Genomic DNA, 17301 nt, shown 5'->3' on the forward strand with positions numbered 1-17301 from the left:
GTCAGCTGCTAATCACTACGTCTTGTGGGAGTGAATTCCATAGTTCAACTATGCACTGTGGATGACATACGACACAGCCTTGTCCTGAGTCAGAAGCATGCCAGGCCACATAGCAAGCCTCTCTGGATTGTGAAGCATCTTTCAAAATTACTTTGTGAAATGGCAAGGAAGGAGGGAGGGAAGGAGCTGCTGTTCAAATGGGGAAAGTGGGGGAAAAAATCCTGTGAAACATGCCTAAGCCCTCGGGTGTGTCTAAAAAGCTCTTTGGATCTTAGCCTAATGCTAAAGAAAGTTCCTGCAGTAGCTCCGATCTTGTACTGCAGGGCTTTTGTGAAAAGGATGCAGCCCCAAAGAGACAAGTGTGTGTGGGGAGGGAGTCTCTGTTCCACACATTTTGACATTTCCTTTGAAGGGAGGAGAGGGGAAAAGGACGTCTCTCTCTGAGGGAGCATGAGAGCAGCTGCCCACACCATTTTGTGTTTCTTTTCCTGCTGCTTTAGACGCGGCAGACATTTTGTGTGATCCTCCCACATCCCCCCCCCCACGACTGCCATTTTGTGACTGAAGACCACAGCACTTCCTCAAAACTACAAATGTGCCCACTGGCCCCCAAAGGTTTGGATACCCCATCACTTCATGTGCACAGAATCACACAGGGGATTGGTGTGAGCTGGGAACTCTGGCACAGAGGGTGTGAGGCATGTTGAAGTAAGAGTAGCAAAATCTCAACTAAGAAACTCAAATTGTATATATGACTTATACCCTTCTTTGGAAATTAAGTCCATGTCCAAACTTTAACATTCAAAACTTTATTTGCAGAAACATATAGAGGAATTACAATATATTTATGGCCACATGCTACTCCAAGTCTTACAGTCTCTTCTTCTAACTTCCAAACAACTGTATTTTCCTCTCTTTCCAGAGCTCAGCACTCAGCCTTCTGTATCTCAATTAGGCCATGCCTTGCAGCTCCTATGAGAGATTTCCACTTTTACCTTCTCCTGCAATTTTGCTGTCTTTCTTTCAAGCAGAGAAGAAACACTCCAACACTCTATTCAACTTAGCAGTGTTCACAGTGGATCTTAAAACACAGTCATCTTGCTTCACATAAAATGAAGTCTCTCCTTCACTAGCTATCTCCCCTGTGACCAATGTTAGCCAATCACATGAGAACTACTAGAGAACTCCCTAGAATTCAGTTACCAGCTAATCAAATGTAAACACATAGTGATGCATACAAGCATTTACAATTTCAGTGACTTAACATGGCAGGCACAACGTTCCTCTGTGTCGGCAAGTAAGTAGTTGATGGTGCAGGGAGGGGGGCAAATTTTTGGCTGCTCTGAACAAAATACATTAGAGGCCTGGTCTGCTTTTCTGTGGTAGCACCCTCTCTTCAATGTGGAAACAGAAAGTGTGACCACAGCGAACAAGGAGCTCATCAGAATGAAAGCAATCCGGGAGTATAAATTTGCCCAGTGCAAATAACTGTCCTCATGTGTTTACACAGCCAGATCACTGGGGCTGTTCATTCATGAATACATGAATGGCTGTGTAAGCTATCAGGGAGGCAGGGCAGTGTGGCTGAGAGGAGGCCAGGCCAATGTTGGGTTCAAGCAAGGCTTTCTTTTGCTAGAAAAAGAGGTGCCAGAACTTGCTGAGCTTTTTTTAGGGAGAGGACTTCTCTTCTTCGACCACTTTCCCCAGCACCATGGAAAGAGGTTCCTGTGAGTTCCAGCTTAGAAAAAGCCCTGGGTTCAAGACTGACTCCTTTTTTTCATGCGGAGGAAAGTTCTGGTTTTCAAAAGAAACCAGCACCAGACATTTCCATTGGTTAGTTCCCAATCCCAATATTCAGCTCTTACTTACAGTCAAAGGGTTAATGCTCAAAAGGTGAGCATCTGGCTGCTGTTTCAGGGTGCCAGGTTGGTGTAGAGCATACAGTATATGGCGGGGTGGGGAACCTCTAGCACCAGGCCAAGCCATGCCCACCTGCCAATCACTTGGCATTGTATATGACACCATGCTTAGGCAGGTAAAAGGAGCTTCTGAAGCACCAATGGGTCACCTGATGGTTAGAACTTCAAAGTGCAGCACAGGGGGCCCCAGGGCTGCACTTTGAAGCCCCAACCATCAACTTTCCATGCAGAATGTCCCAGGTTTAATATATGGCATGGCATCCCCAGTGAAAAGGTTCTCATGGAACAGGGCTTGGAAAGACGACGCCTGAATTTCTGGAGAGTTGTCATCGGGATTGACAGTGGACCAATGCTCTAAACTCACTATAGAGCAGTTTCACATGCCATTCATCTGGAGAAGACCTTGGTGCAGATTAATTTCCACCCAGGTTTTTAAAATCATAATTCCAACGGTATGTTGGTAAATCATGAAGCTCAGGAACTCATCATGATAGCTCATCCATGTCCCCAAGGAGAGTCCAAAGATACAGGCAGCTGTGTTGATCCATTATATATTAATACCAACAACCAGAAGTACATAGCATAAGGCCCATTTTATTATTAGCTGTCAAGTGTAGGAACCAGACCATTGATCCATCTAGTTCAGTATGATGACTATCAGCAGCTCTCCAGGGTTTCAGGCAGAGAACGTTCCCAGCCCCACCTGGAGATATCTGTAGGAAACCCCTATTCCTATCCCAAAGTTACAATTCCCAGAGTGCTTTAAAAATCACTCTGTCTTTAGGCTGAAAATTGTAGCTCTGAGGGGGAACAGGGGTGTCTCCTACCAACTCTCAGCACCTGTGACCAATTACACCTCCCATAATTCTTTGGGGGAAGCCGCAACTGTTTGAAGTGGCATCATAGTGCTTTAAATGTCTGGTGTGAATGTCACTATCACTGAGATCCAATTTGCACAGTGAGCACAAGGGGTATTGCATTCCCATTTACACATCGCTTCCCCCACCCGCCTGTGGCATTTGATACAAACTGTTGAAGACAGCAACTGTGATCCAACAGATAATGTACTAGGCTTGGACCCAGGAGTCTGGATTTACAATCCTGCTCCATCCAATAACCCATTGGATGGCTTTGGGCAAACCATTATCTCCTGGTTCCTTCACAACCCTCTTCCATGCCCTCTGGTAAGACGAGACCACTAATGCCTCTCTTCACGAGGCTTTGGGGATTTTAACGCTCTTTTGAGCACTAAAAATAAAATAGAAATTATTAATAATAAATAAGTGAAATGACAGCTATATTTGGTCTTATTTTTCCTGAGAAGGAGGGGTTTTAAGAAAGCATACTTAATGCATCGTCAAAACACATTAAGGCCAGAACCATGTAAGGCCAGGAGTCTAGTATCCAACTTCCCAAACTAACTGAACGCCACAATATTGTGGTTTTGTTTTACAATGCTTTTAAATGGGTGACAAGAATGAGAGCTTGGTTTTAAAAATGGTGGTGGTTGGGAGCACTCTGGGCATGCTTCAAACTACCCCCATAGGCAGCGGCCAGAAGGGAGTTGTGATACAGAGGAGGAGGAGCATGGAGCATCATAGCCTAGCTGTATTTTCCAGCACAACAGCAGTGATGCCATCTGCTGGAGTGCCAGGACCATTGATGGATCCTACTTGCCCTGGCAATGGAAAGCAGGGATAATGAGTCTTTCAAGTTTGCTTAGAACAGAACTTGAAAGATTCATTATCCCTGCCTGTGAGAGATTAGCACAGAAGAAGTCAGAGAATTGAGAAAATATCCAAGCCCTAGTTTTATTTGACGGAGTTCCTACTTCAAATAGCAGTTCAAGTTCTTTACAAGATGTTTTGCAGTTCTGGTTGAAAGATCAAGGTTGTGTTTCAGCTGATGGAAGGTATCTCACTTAAGTTTTACAGAAGGAACCTGGGCAATCAAAAGGGAGCACTGCTGAGTTCAAGGGAGCTCATTGCCAGGAATAGGATTGCAGCCATACTGGTCCCAATAGCCTATGTGTTATCCTATGTGCTGCTTCTCTTTGGTATGTGTGTAATGGTTTGACACAGCTCCTTGGTTGCTCTCCTTGAGGGCGTGGCAAAGGCTCTCAGGTTAAGCTCCTGTGCTTCAGAATCTACCTCTTCACCACTGGAGGGGAGCCAAGAGCTATGCCCAGGAGCTAGAGCTAATCTATGCTCCTGCAGAGTTATCTCAATTTTGTTTAATTCATGTTTGCATTGGGAAGAAAAAGCAGATTAAGAAATGAAGCGTGCGTGCGCACGCACACACACACAATCTTCAGGGGAAGCCAGAACACGCACTTCTCCAGCAAAACCAGCCTGGGTTACAGCAAAGTCTGTTCCTTGCTGGGAGGCTCAATCAGTGACCTTAAACCAGCCTGCAGCTTAAACTCATCCACCTGGAATGTGTCAAAGTGCTGGGTCAACCGTTTCCCCCCTCAAATAAGGCCTTTGAGAAACAATTCCAGTTTGCACATACAGTGGTACCTCAGGTTACATACGCTTCAGGTTACAAACTCCGCTAACCCAGAAATAGTGCTTCAGGTTAAGAACTTTGCTTCAGGATGAGAACAGAAATCGTGCTCTGGAGGCGTGGCGGCAGCAGGAGGCTCCATTAGCTAAAGTGGTGCTTCAGGTTAAGAACAGTTTCAGGTTAAGAACGGACCTCCAGAACGAATTAAATATTTAACCCGAGGTACCAGTATATTGTGCACAGGAACAAAGGAACCTAAGAACATAAGATCAGGCCAACAGTCTGTCCAGTCCAACCTCCTGTTCTCACAGTGGCCAACCAGATGCCTATGGGAAACACGCAAGCAGGATTCAAGCACAAGAGCATCTCTCCCCTCCTGTGCTGTAAAGTGGAGGTCAGAGGCAGAAGCGTAGCAACGAAAACTAGACAGGCGCCAAGATCCAAGACAGCAACCAGCAAAAGAGAGCAGGTGTGTAGAGAAGAAGAAGAGTTTGGATTTGATATCCCGCTTTATCACTACCCGAAGGAGTCTCAAAGTGACTAACATTCTCCTTTCCCTTCCTCCCTCACAACAAACACTCTGTGAGGAGAGTGGGGCTGAGAGACTTCAGAGAAGTGTGACTGGCCCAAGGTCACCCAGCAGCTGCATGTGGAGGAACGGAGACGCGAACCCGGTTCCCCAGATTACGAGTCCACCGCTCTGAACCACTACACCACACTGGTGTAGGGAGGACTCTTGCAGCAGTGAGGGAGGGAGGACTCTTGCAGCAGAGACAGGTTACTCTGGCTGAAGGAGAAGCTCTGATGAGGCCTGGGCAACCAGGATGGGCCCGTGCCAACATGCAGGCAGGGCGATGCAGGAAGGTGCTTTCTGTTGAGCTCAGTACTGTCTGCGCTGAATGGCAGCAGCTCCTCAGGGGTCTTCCCCAGCCCTGCCTGGAGAGCCAGGGACTGAACCTGGGACCTCCTGCATGCAAAGCAGGTGCTGTGCCCTCTGAGCTATGGCCTTGCTAGGTGCAGCCCTCAGGCCACAAAGCTGAGTCTCGCAGGTTTCCTATAGAAACCAAGCTGGTGGCACAGGACCTAAGGAGCTGGAGCCTGCTTGCTGAGAGCCCCGGTTTGAAACATCTTCCCACTGGTGGAAGCATCCACAACTCAGGCTGGCAGCTGCTCTCAGAGAGCAAGACCTCAGGGAAGCATGTGCTGTCGTTGTGCGATCGATCGATCAGTCGATAGATGATAGATATTTGCATCAGACACTAGTTAGTGCATTTTGTGTACAAAAGTACAAGCAAATAGGCAGCAAGGATACTCGTAGCTAAGCATTGGAAAACCCAAGATTTACCCACACTGGAAGAATGGCAGATGCAACTGATAGAATATATGGAACTGGCCGAGATGACTGGCAGAATCCGAGACCTGGGAGAGGAGAAGGTCGAAGAAGATTGGAAGAAATTCAAGATTTATCTACAGAAACATTGTAATTTGGTTGAATGCTAAGAAGGATGCTAGATCATAAATAATTTGGCACCACTAAATTAGACGGAGTTATGAACATAAGTAAGATTTAGGGAAAAAAAAAATTTCTTTTGGATAATTATTGGACTATATTTAAAACTTTAGGGATTTGAAAATAGGGCATTTGAAATCAGAGAAGTAATAAGAGAAAGTTAGATATGAAGATTGGAAATAAGGCGATAAATTGCTGGGAAATATTATTGGGATGAAAGTGGGAGCGGGAGACGTGAGGGAGTCCAAAGAAGCTATGAAACTATGTTAAAACATATGTGATATTGTTTATTTTTGTGTATTGTATTTTAAAAATGCCAATAAAAAATATTATAAAAAAAGTACAAGCAAATAGTAAACAACTAAACAGATAAAATTGCCAAACTAAGTTAAAATATATGCAATTTAAAACACAAAGACACTGTGTGCTATATATGTATGAGCTTTGGGTGGTGTATGTGTGTGTGGTATGCCTATTATTTGTTAGATGCCTTGAGAATCATTTCATTAAAAGAAGGAATATAAACCTCCAAAGTTGTGTGTGTAAACTGGCCCTCTGACCAACAAATACTTGCTTACCCCGTGGTAATTTATTTTGCTATAGAGCTTGATTTATCTGAGGAGAAATGGTTTTGTTGTACCCCAGGGAGCTCAGGACAGAGGCTATTTCCTCTCACTGCATAAGAAAAGGAAAGTGGAAATAAAACAGTGTTTTATTACAAGAGAACCAAAGCAACTGGGGGGAGAGAGCCTCAGTGGGCACGTAGACATTTATTGGAGCAAATGGAGGCAATTGAGTTGAGAAAGAGCAGCATTCTTAGGCGCATTAAGTCAAATGATGTGGTATAAAGGAGAAAATATTTAAAAATAATGGTAGTTATTTTGTCAGTTTATGATTCTTTTAAACCCTTCCTATTTAGGCAACATGAATGCACAAGGAGATGATCTGCAAGTTAAAGCCTAGAGCGGCCAAAAAAGGAAGAGGAAATGTGTTACCAAAAAGATGATACAGATTTGCATAATGTTTGCAGTTGCTAATTTAAAGGGACGGATGCCACTTTGGAGAGAATTACTGACTTAAATAGACATGCAATACATTTTACCATGGGTGGGAAGATGATGGCCAGCTGGCCTGTGTGCATGCGCAGCCTGCCGTCCAGGGGCCGGACAACTTGAAGCCCCGCCCCCTGCCCTCCTCCCTTATTGTTTGTTTTTTTAAAACCAAGAAATCTTTAATAAAAATATTGAGGAGGAGGAGGAGGAGGAGGAGTAAAAGGAAAAGGTGTTGCAATGGAGGAGGGCAGGGGAAAGAAAACTCCTGGCGCTCATTCTTTCTTGCTACAGAACTAAAAGATTTCTCCGCTTTTCTCCTTTTTCTCTAGGGTGGTGTGTCACCCTAAACAGAAACAGGTCCCCCGCCCTTAGAGGAAATGGACTGATCAGAACCAGTCTATGACACCAGCTCAGAATCCCAACCCCACTTGGCAGTTGAGACCCAGCCTTGGCTCAACAGCTCTTGGGTAGCTTACCTGCAACAGAATCGGAGAAACTGGTGCCTGAATTTATTTTTGAAATCACAACATATTGGACAGTGAGAAAGCGGGAGTGACAATCAGCAAAGTCTGAAGATCAATGGGTGTGAAAATGGTGAGAGGACCAACAGGCAGCCCCCCGGAGGACGAAGGCAAAAGCAAGGAAACCCCGAGACCACGCTGTACAGATCTACTAAGTCCTGAATGGCTGCAGGAAAAGGAAGAAGAAGAGGGGTCTCTCTACAAGAGCAGCCTGGCATCATCCCGGAAGATAATAGCAGCAAAGGGCTGCCCCACAATAATTCACCTGCAGATGCTGTGGCGGGGCTGTGGCCCCCGTCTGGCGACAATAAAGAAAAACACCTGGAGCCCAGAGTGAATGAGGCCAGTGTGAAAAAGAATATTAAGAAGACCCCCTCATGCCTTGGCCTCCGTTCCCTGGTCTCTAGGGACCAGAAGGTCTTCAAAAAAGCACCACTACCTGAACCTAGCACCTGCAGGAGCAGGGCGCAATCAAAGAAGAGGCTGCTGGGCATAAGGCTGAGGCACTGGATACGCCGGCACAGCGGCTGCGTGTGTCACGGCTAAAAAGTGGGCACTCCCCGTAAAAAGAGTGCGTGTGTTTTCTTAGGTTCCCTTAGATTCCCTCCTAGCTATGAATCTTTTCTGGCGGGGGGGAGGGGCAGAAATACAGCTGGCTCTGGGTTGGGGCAGATGCTGCTAAGCCATGCCCCCAGGCTCGCGGTCTCCTAAGAAGCCTTCCCTCCTCGCTGCTCCAACCCGAACTCCCCTCATCCTGCACCTGGGCGATTCTTGCTCTCCTCCCTTATGGTTCTTTAACTAGACTTGGGACTGGACAGCTCTTCAAGCTGACAACTGTTTCAAAGAGAGGACTGACAGCTCTTCACTTAGGGGACTGTGCACTGCAAAGTAGGGGACACACCATAATGAAACAGTAATATGGTTTCCAGACAGGGATGTCTACTTGAATAAAATACTGAGGGGGGGGGGCAGACAAGCCCAACCTCACATAACTGATCACAAGACAAACAACTGATTGCCATGTCCATCAATTTTGGCCCCCGCCCGGCCCCCTCAAATATGTTAAGAGATCTTGGTCCCTAGGTGTGGGCTCATATGTTTCCAGACTCTTTATAAAATTGTTTGCCCTCCTCTGCACACGTTCCAGCTTTTCAATATCCTTCTTAAATTGTGGCAGAACTGGATACAGGACTCCAGGTGGGGTTTGACCAACGCAGAATAGAGTGGGACTATTATTTTCCTTGATCTGGATACTAGACTTCTTTCGATGCACCCTCCCTTGTTTTTTTGCTGCTGCATCACACTGTTGGCTTATGTTAGGCTTGTAGTCTATAAGACCCCTAGTTCCTTCTGACATGTACTGCTGTCAAGCCAGGTGTTCCCCATCCTGTATTTCTGAATCTGATTATACCTGCCTATGTGCTGAACCTACTGTCCCTACTGAAATTCCTTTTGTTAATTTTGCCAGTAGAACTGCAGCTACCCTGAGTTGCAGCCAACATGGCCAGAGGTCAGGGACTGATGGAAATTGGAGCAACCTCTTCAAACCCACAGATCCTCCTCCCTTCATGGAGAGTATTTGCATCACAAACAATATTATGTTAACAATAAAGAATAAGATGAAATGAAGTCAGGAAGCTCTTTTCCAAAAAACAAGTGAGCAAATGGAGGCAGCTCCTTTCCCCTGCCGTTCCATGATTAATAGATTCTGTGATTCATCATCATAATAGGCTGGTGATCAAAATTGCCCACCTCTGGCAGACACACCATCTAATAAACATTCGCTGCAAATTTCACTCTGATATCCGTTTCCTGCTGTGATAATAAAGAGTGACTTGCTTGGAAAACAGCATCCTTTTACATTCTGGATGCCACATATATCAGCCTCCCATGGGGGCTCCTGCAGTCGTCAATGTGGTGAAACAGCAAGGCTTGGAAGCGGAGAGAGCAGAACGGCTAGGATTCCAGAACAAAGAACTGCCAGGCAGCAGGGGCACTGCACGACCCCACTGGGAAATAGGAGGCAAGGACAAAGGAAAGAAGACCACTGGAAGGGGAGAAGGGTTTGCTGTCCACTTTGTTTATCTTTAGCTCCCTGCCTCAGCTGTGGCAATTGCCTACCCAATGTACGTGCGCACGGGCTGCTTAGATTCCGGCTCTTGGAACATTTGCTGCATCAGATGCTAATCTCCATTTTAGCGGTGTGATCTTCTGCCATTGCCTGGCTTCTCATCAGGCTTTCCTTTTCTTAGTTATTCCCTCATGCAGTTGTATGCACTTGGCCGAAGCACCTATTTAAGCTCCTAAGATCATTGGCTTCATATCAGAAAGCAATTTACAATGTTCTTCAGCAAAATAGGGAGCTCGCTTGATCCTGCAGAACAGATGGCAGGGAGTGTTTCTCCAGAATAGCCTTGAATTCCTAATATTGCCTACGGGTCTCTGTTAGGATCTCAGTGATTCTGCAGACCAAGAATTGCAGGTCAGTATTTCACAATAGTGCTGTAATTGTTGGTTGATCTCTCTCTCTCTCTCCCTCCCCCCCCTCTCACACACAAAACATTGATGTGATTTAAACAACTGTTGCTGAAATTATGATGACTCCAATAAACTGCTTCTACTCAGAAATGGCAGTGCAAAAAAAAAAATCTCCCTGTGCCTGTCCAATCAATGCTGCACAGCTCTCCTGATTTCCTATCAGCAGAATATGTCATGACTTAACAAGCTTCATTGTGTATAGCAGTGGTGGTGAACATCTGAGCCCTGGGCCAAAATAATCCTGGCAATTTGGTCCACAAGGCTGCTTTCCACAAAACCTTGTCCACAATGTGGAACAGGTAGAGGCACGGCTGGGCCAGCTGCACGGCCACTGAGCTACAGCCTCTCCTTGACAAGCCCAATAACAACCCTGAGAGTTTCATGGCTGAGTGGGAATTTACACCCAGGACGCAGGTGGCGCTGTGGGTTTAAACCACAGAGCCTAGGACTTGCCGATCAGAAGGTCACGTCAAAGTTCAAGTAGATAAATAGGTACCGCTCTGGCGGGAAGGTAAATGGTGTTTCCGTGCGCTGATCTGGTTCGCCAGAAGTGGCTTAGTCATGCTGGCAACATGACCCGGAAGCTGTACGCCGGCTCCGTCAGCCAATAAAGCAAGATGAGTGCTGCAACCCCATAGTCGGTCACGACTGGACCTAATGGTCAGGGGTCCCTTTACCTTTACATTTAATTTATTAGCAGCTTGCCCTCGACATATGTGGAGTTTGCAGAGGCTATGCAATGATAGTCTAGTGGGATCAGCTGACTGGAAACCGTCTGGTTTACGATGAGTCCATGTGGTGTAATGGTTAGAGTGCTGGGCTAGGATCTGGAGGCCAGGCTTCAAATCACTGGGAGACCTTGGGCCAGTCACTGTTCCTTAGCCTTGCCTGCCTCACAAAGCTGTTGTGAGGACAAAATGGGGAGGAGGAGAAACCTGGAATGTAAATGTGGTGATGGACTCCGTAGTCGAAGCTCATCAGACAAGCTGGTGTTCACTGTGAGTTAAACATCTTCAGGCTAATTAGTTTTGCCTTATTGTCAACAGGCTGTGCCAGTGAAAGTCAATGCAGAGACTATTTGCCTGAATTGGCCCATAAAGTTGTGATGATTCAGCAGTCTTGCCAAAAGAATCCGACTGGGCTTTTTCTTAATCTTCCCAGTAATTGCCTGCCTTTCTCTTCTTAATGCTAGTGCTTTGCACTGTGATACATCTTCGGCCTTGTACTGAGGAAAGCCAACTTCTCTACAGAGCAGCCTTGAAGTTTTCTTCCTAAAAAATGCTGAAGGGCACGTCTCTTGTGCATTACTGACCAGCTTGGCTTTACAGCAATCTTTGTATTGTCACGGTGACTCACAAAACTCAGGACCTCAAGCTCCCACCCTGCTCCCACAGGGAGCTCCTAACTCTTCCCCCGGCTCGGCCTTCCTTGGCCTACAAGGTACTCTCAATATTGTTCTTTTCCTTCCATTGCATTGCTGTCTTGTCAATGTACTTTTCTGCCAGTCAGCACATGACTTCCTCGGTCCTGGGTAAATGCACAAATCTCTGCCAAACCTTTTCAGTTCTTACTTACAACACCTGCTACTGAGCATTTCCTGCTAAGGTTAAGCCTCCTTTTTCTCTCTCACCTTCAACCTGCAATTGGTATTAAGATCTGCAGTTAAAAAGCTTGGAGCTTGATTTCTATCTACAGGCTTATCTTTACTGCGAACAGTACACTTCCCAAGTGCATTAATATATCTAGACAGAGGATAGCCGAGGGTAAAGATTATATTGATGAAGCCTTGGTCCTATTGAAATCAAGATGTTGTTTTTTTTTAACCTTAATTCCAGTAGCAGGAGCAGAGAAGTGACCAAACATATGGGAATTTTTTTGTTAGTTTTTTTCATCCTTACGATATAACTGCATTAACTTATTTAATTTCTGTTTGGATAAGCAGCAAACTTTCAGTTTCACACATCTGCATGCCACGTTAGGTTTTTAAAGGCCTGAAAAGTTTTTAAATATTGCTACTTTTCCAGGATGCCTAAAAGTAAAGGCTCTTGCATCATTTTCTCCATTTGCAAGACAATCCCACTTCAGCCACACCCACATTCATAGTTTGGCTGCATCCACTTTGACCTGAGGGCCTAGACTAGAGGATTAGCCATAGGCCTGAGAAACGTTAGCTGCCTGTTACCTAAAGACATGGCATGAGAGGGGAAACAGACGAGGAAGAAAGAGGAAAACAGAAAACTCAGGTACCATTTCTTTTAGTTGCAGTTACCAACTGAATTGGAAACAGTTCAGGGCCAGGAGGAGTCTGATGGAGAAGGGGAGGTGGACTTTCAGCGGAGGTGATAGAAGGGACCCTGCTCCGCAACTGCTCCATCTCTGCAATTCTATTCACAGGATAATGGCTTTTGAAAAGCATGGCAGAGCACCTGCAGGTGGAATAATGAGTCCACACCTGCTTCTGCACCAAAGAACATCCTGAGGCTAAACATAACAGCAGGTGAATAACAACGCTGGCATAAAAAGTGCAAGAGCAAAAGACGACGTTGTATTGGACAACAGCAAACTAACTTCAGACAAGTTAATTTTTAAATGTTCTGACAAATAGGGGTCATGAATGCAGAATGAAGTTCTTGTTATGGTTTTCTTTTCTTCTTTTCTCTTCTCTTTTCTTTTCTTTTCTTTTCTGTATGGCTAGCTCTTGGTTGCGGTGGCATTTTCTGCTAAGGTGTCTTGCGTGTTGATGCCGTGTTCCTTTGAAGGATGCCTCCTCTATATTGTAACTATAATATGCAGTGCTTTTTTCTAAGAAAACGTTTAGGGTTATTCTCATTTTGACTCAGGAAAATCACCATTTTATAGTTCAAATTGGGAAAAATAAATACAGTAAATGGACAAAAATACAAAGATTCACAAAATGTTTAGAGGTATGCGTACCCCTGTGTACCCACCCAGGAAAAAAGCACTGATAATATGTCTTCAGTGCAGCAAAGACTCTTTTGTCGTTATACAGGTGTAAACTGAGGATGGCATAAATGCACTGTTTTGGTTCACAGTTTCTGGGAAGGGCTCAGACCAGGAAGCAAAACGTTCAACTTAAGCACCTCTTAAGTTACACCCAGCTGCACTGCAGCCACACACTGACCCTCTTCCTCCCTCGAGCACAGACACACCCCTTGTGTTTCTCTCAGCCTGTTTGTGAATAATAAAGACACATAACAATCACTGTGAAAGTGAACCCTGTTCTCTTCTCCTGTAGTGGAGATCAATTTCACTGAATTATATAAGAGTGAATAGGGAGCTTCACGGCGATCAGGTTTTAGGGTGGCATCAAATAACACTGGGAACTGATCCACTGAAAACCTTTGGTCCCCTGCCTGCTTGCAAATCCCTATTACTCCTAAGGTGAGTGCTGGTCACTAGCCAAACTAAGGCCATGCTTCATTTCACGTATACGTTTTTTTTGTGTGTTTTTCCCTGTCTTTGCTGGAGTTGCTGTTAAAGTGAACTGATCTTTTTCTTTCAAGGAGATCAGGGCTCTTGCACTTTTAATAGCTGTGGAGACAACAAGAATTCATCAACAGAAGCTTTTTGAATCCCTTCCTGATGAACTTTCCCTGCTCACAATGCCATCTTCTATTAACAAAATATGAAACATGCCCTGCCCCCCCTTTACTCTGGTCAATCTAGTACTAGGGATGGTCAGTAGGGAGACTGGGGGCTGCAATGGTGGCTGGTGCTCATTAGGACTGGTAGGGTGGAAGGCTGGGAGGTCAACAGTAGGGGGAGCCAGAGCAAATGGCTGGGGAAGCTAGAGCCAATGACAGGTGGAGCTAACTCATTCTCCTTTTGTCCCCACCCTCGAGTGCTACCAAGGCAGCACTGAAACTTAGAGGTATCTCAAACAAGAATGACTCAAGGACCATTGAGATATGGAACTTTACAAAAAAGCAAATACTTACCTGGTAAGGAAACACAAGGTTGTTGTTTGTTTGTTTTTTTTAAAAAAAGCTTGGTGTCTTTGTAAAACATCTGCAGGGGGTTGAAGGTCCATGTTTGTTTTCCCAGCAAGTAAGAGTCTCCTTTGGAGTGATCAGAGTTAATGCAGTCTCTGGAATAATATGTATTCCTGATGGTAAGTCTTCACCAGTTGGCCATGAAGCACTCTGCCCTTATTATCAGCTCCCTATGCAAAAGCAGCTTCAGGACTGCTCCATTGGGACAGTTCCCCCTGCTGCCCCTTGCCAATCTTCTTTCTCCCATGTGGACGCATGAAAAACAGTTTGGAGGACAGAGCATAGGGGAAAAAAGGGACAAGCCAAAATATCATCAGTGAATACACTTGACAAAGGTCCCATATTTCGTCCTCTCTGGGATACTTAGCATATTTTGGCCATGAGAATGCTCTAGCAAGCTGCTCCCATGTGCAAAGTCAAAACAAGGGGGCTGTTTAGACAACTCTCACTGTTTCCAAGATAGCCCAAAATGCATCAACAAGTCACTTTGGAGATCCTTGCTATGTGCATGGGAAGAAATCTCTATTGATGGAGCCGGCCCGATAACAAATCACTCTATTTCTGCGAGTGATGTTGCTTTGCCTGTGCTGATCTGTTGGACTAATGGGATTGACAGGTTCCTCTTTGCTGCCCCTTGTGCAAAGGCTCTTTGACATCCCCCAATGATGCAGAGTTGCGGTGAGCAAAGCTGAATGACCTTTCCTTCCGGATTGCAAAGGGCAAGAGCCTAGTCACAGCAAAAAACAAAACAAAACAAAAACATTCACTGACTTAAGAATTTGAAGTCATTTCCAAGTTGAGTGTTCTGGGCTCCAAGCAATGGACTCCCTCCCACCCCCCCCTTGTTCCATGTATTGCATTTCCTTTGTCAACAAACCTAATTGTCTTTTCTAAAAATGATATTAATCTGACACATCCTAGGGATAGCTAAACCCTCAGTGTCCTCTCTCTCCCCCCCCCCACTTTCCCTTCACTATGTATCTCCAAGAACATTTCCTTTTAATTCTTTTTTAAGAGCCTTATCTCCAAGGCTGGAGAAGGGGAACCCCCCAGGTCTCCTTATCCAGTCCTCAAGATTTGCACTTGGCAACATCCACTTCTCTGCCTAGACTCCTCTCTGGCCCTACTCTGAACCCTCTTTGTGTGCTTTTGCCTGGCCGGAACGGGATGATCTTCCTGTTTTCTTGCATGGATGGAGGCTGAAGGGAGTGGTGTGTGCATGTGTGTGGATTTCACAAGGCTGCAATGTAGCCTGCTGTGCAAAGCGGGTGTCACACCTGTGGCTCCACCCAACTTTACCCTCTGGCCCTGCCCACCACTGGCATTTGGCCCCCAAAAGGCAAAAGTGGCCCCTTGGACTGAAAAAGGACTTCCCATGACTGGTCTAGACAGTAAACAAACAAAACCTGTATTTATTTGGTACTAGGGGCAGGGGGCAGAACAGAGACATTTATTGTACAGTACTCTGCTGATTAAGGTAGTCCTCGGAATGAATTGGGTTATTTAAAACCTGCTTTAAGTGCCAGCTGTTTTAATATTTAATAGATGGAGATTGTTTTCCTGCCCTGTGGCAGTTTTGATAGCTTTAAGCTTCTCGAACTTTTAATTCAAATGACAATCATGCATAAATAACAGATGCAAAATAGCCGTGGCTGTCTCCCCTCCAGCATGGTGTTGCTGTGTTGCAGAAGCTGCTGCCCAATTCTGTGATAAAGAACCGCCTCACTTTTCCACAACCACTTTTCTCATACATAGGCTTTCATACTTCGTGGATTTAGTATGATCAACTCAGCGGTCTTGCTGGGTGTTTTCACTGCTATTGCCATCTGAACTCTTCATATTTTGTGCATACGCAAACAGCAAGACTGCACATGGGAAAGTGACCTGAGACTATGGGAAATAGTAGAAAAAAGGAAGAGGAGGAGGAAAGAGAAAGACTGACTTTGTGGCCTCTACTTCCTGATCACATTATGTGAAGGAATTGCATTCTTCAAATTGCAGCTTATGTCTAATTTCCAGCCTGGAGTGAGACTTGGATTCTACCGGCCTCTTGATTGCAGAATAGATAGGAAAAGACAAGAAGCAACCTGTAGGCAGGACTGAACGTGAAAGGTAAAAAAAACCTAGGCTACAGTTTTGTTTTGCTTTGTTCGGCTGCCTTTTTAAAACTCTGCCAAGACGGTCCAGGTCAAGAAAAGTCAAGTTGCAAAGGTCATGGATATCAGCCTTTGACTTCATTGTCTCACATCACCATCAGCTGCCTCCTAGTGCTGTGGCTGGTGCTGGCAAATAGGGGCCCAGCCTGGGAATTCAAGAACTGGCCTTGTGGAGCGTGTAATCAGAAAGCGCACTGCCCTTACCTAGAGCAAAAAGCAGGATCCTGAAACAGTGCAGGATGAATGTCTGCATACACATTTCCTAATGTGTTAGCTTTAAGGGAACTGCTCTTTTCGAAATGTTTCACACGCACCCCTTCCTAATTTTTCTAATGTTTTCTTGGTCACACAGTCTTTCTGGAATTGGATTCAGCATTTCTCTTTGTTAGAACAGCAAAAAATAGATTAGCACTCATCTATTACAAGCCTCCCTTGTGTACATCTTCCCCAGAAATATGGCTGACCTATTTGCAGAGTCTGCTGCCGGAGAGTAGCGGTGGGGGTGGGCTTTGTTGGGGTGAACATAAAACAGAATGCGGAAGGCATTCTGCACCAGCTCTACTACTCAGGGCAAGGAGCAACCAGGTACTTGGATCCTAAGCCAGTTTACTTGGAGGTAAATCCTACTGACATAAGCTGGACTTCATCCTAGTTGTTTGTTTAGGATTTCCAAAACCCCATAGGTTGCTTTTTCTGCATTTTCGTTACATTCAGCTCTCTGCCTTATTCGTGTCTCCCGGATTCTGTACAGTATGAAAATGTACCTACCCTACAGTCCAGTGTTAGAAACTGAGATATGAAAGCTAGGAGCTAAATGGCACCTTAAACCTAGCTTATTGTCACAACAACAGATTATCTAGGTGCACTTTTTAAATAACAAGAATACAAAGCTGAAAATGAATGAACTGCATCTAAAATATTATGTTCATTTTTCACAGGGTCTAGTCCTTCCCTTGCCTACCATGCTAATATTCTTAAAAGGGTCTCTTCTTCAGTCTTCAGAGAGTAGCTGGAAGTGGGGAGGCAGAAAAAGGTCTCCTTTCCTTCCACTCTAGTTTTAATCTGAAATCTTAGGCGCAGTATTGTG

General features: G+C 45.2%; 3 long non-coding RNA genes across 3 annotated transcripts in view; 1 reads left to right on the plus strand and 2 right to left on the minus strand.

Moving 5' to 3' along the window:
• Positions 1-17301, minus strand: part of LOC309357718 — a 125949-nt gene that overhangs the window by 97863 nt on the left and 10785 nt on the right. The window lies entirely within an intron of this gene.
• Positions 9106-14306, plus strand: LOC309357723. Its single transcript, XR_014163198.1, has 2 exons — positions 9106-9989; positions 12440-14306. It is a non-coding gene; the product is annotated as an uncharacterized lncRNA (long non-coding RNA).
• LOC309357717 lies at positions 11952-16802 on the minus strand. The gene is made up of 2 exons (XR_014163191.1): positions 14005-16802; positions 11952-13597 (listed from the first exon to the last, which is right to left on the minus strand). It is a non-coding gene; the product is annotated as an uncharacterized lncRNA (long non-coding RNA).

The sequence above is a fragment of the Podarcis melisellensis genome, assembly GCF_964234715.1.
Source record: "Podarcis melisellensis genome assembly, chromosome: 15".
NCBI classification, from domain to species: Eukaryota; Metazoa; Chordata; class Lepidosauria; order Squamata; family Lacertidae; genus Podarcis; species Podarcis melisellensis.